This window comes from Artemia sp. Qi Xiang Cuo, chromosome 6 (genome assembly GCF_049724085.1).
Source record: "Artemia sp. Qi Xiang Cuo chromosome 6, ASM4972408v1, whole genome shotgun sequence".
NCBI lineage: Eukaryota > Metazoa > Arthropoda > Branchiopoda > Anostraca > Artemiidae > Artemia > Artemia sp. Qi Xiang Cuo.
This window is the reverse complement of record NC_142799.1, coordinates 18314368-18316264: the sequence shown is the minus strand read 5'-3', so window position 1 is coordinate 18316264 and position 1897 is coordinate 18314368.

Here is a 1897-nt window from a genome sequence, read left to right as displayed (position 1 = left end):
ATAGGGTCGTCTTAGAAACTTTAAAAGGGGCTCATTCGATTGGAAATTGTGCCTTGAGTTCTAGTGCCCTTTTTAATAGTCGACTGGGATTTGAGGACAACTCGCCCCCCCCCCACCAATCCTTCCCCCAAACACATCTAATAAAAATTTTGAGATTGCCATTTTTTCCAGCGTGATTAATTTCCTGATAAAAAATGTGTGTTTTGAGGAGTTTACTCCCCCACAACCCTTAGGGCAAGGGTTTTAAGCTATGCCTAGAGGGTATGTAAGAACAATGTTGGCACAATGAACGATGTATTATTTTTTTCCTTTAGAACAAGGCAATTCATATGGAAGGGATCATAGTAGAAACTTCAAAAGGGGCTCATTTGATTGGAAATTGAGAGTTCTAGTGCCCTTTTTAATAATTGAATGGGATTGGAGGACAACTAGCTCCCCCCCACCAATCATTCTCCAAACACATTTAATCCAAAATTTCGATATTGCCATTTTTCCAGAGTAATTAATTTCCTGGAAAATGTTTGTTTTGAGGAGGACACTCTCCCACAACCCTCAGGAAAAGGTTTTTAAGTTATGCCCTGGCGGTATATAAGGTTTTTCTAGAAGGCGTTGTCGTAGAAACTTCAAAAGAGGCTCATTAGATTGGAAATTCAAAGGAATAGTACCCTTTTTAATAGTCGAAAGTGATTGGAGGGCAACTATTCCTCCCACGCCAATCATTCCCCAAACACATACAATTTTAGTATCAGTTTTGAGATAGCCATTTTGTTCAGCGTGGTTGATTCCCGAATAGAAAATATGTTTTTGAGAAGAACACTCCCCACGACCCTCAGGGCAAGGGTTTTAAGTTATGACCTGAGGGCATATAGGGTTTTATCGAAGGCGTTGTCATATTAACTTCAAAAAAGTCTCATTCGATTGTAAATTCAAAGGTTTAGTGCCTTTTTATTGTTGAAAGTGATTGTAAGGCAACTAGCCCCCCTCCCCATGCCCCTAATTTCCCCAAACACATCCAATCAAAATTTTGAGATAGCCATTTTGTTCAATGTAGTTATCAAAATAGAAAACAGGTTTTTCTAGAGGAGGACACTCCTCCACAGCCCTCAAGGCCAGGGTTTTAAGTTATGCCCTGGGGGAATATAAGGTTTTTAAAGAACTTGTTATCGTAGAAACTTCTAAAAAAAAGCTCATTCGATTTAAAATACAAAGGGTAGTGCCCTTTTTAATAGTCAAAAGTGACCCCAAACACATCTAATCAAAATTTCGAGATTGCCATTTTTTCCAGCGTGATTAATTTCCTGATAGAAAATGTATGTTTTGAGGACTTTACTCCCCCACAACCCTTAGGGCAAGGGTTTTAAGTTATGCCCTGAGGGTATATAAGAACAATGTTGGCATAATGAACGATGTATTATTTTTTTCCTTTAGAACAAGGCACTTCATATGGAAGGGGTCATAGTAGAAACTTCAAAAGCGGCTCATTCGATTGGAAATTGAGAGTTTTAGTTCCCTTTTTAATAATTGAAAGGGATTGGAGGACAACTAGCTCCCCCACGCCAATCATTCCCCAAACGTAGCTAATCAAAATTTCGAGATTGCCATTTTTCCAGCGTAACTAATTTCAGGCAGTGACCGCATATCTGGAAAAATGGTCGCAAATAACGTATAAGCAGAGAAATCCACAGGTCCCTTTTTGTAAAAAAAAAAATACATTTTCTATCTGGAAATCAACTACGCTGAACAAAATGGCAATCTCGAAATTTTGATTGGATGTGTTTGGGGGAATGAAGGGCGGAGGGGCTAGTCTCCCCCCAATCTCTTTCGACTATTAAAAAAGGCACTACAACTCTCAATTTCCAATCAAATGAGCCCCTTTTGAAGTTTCTACGACGACCTC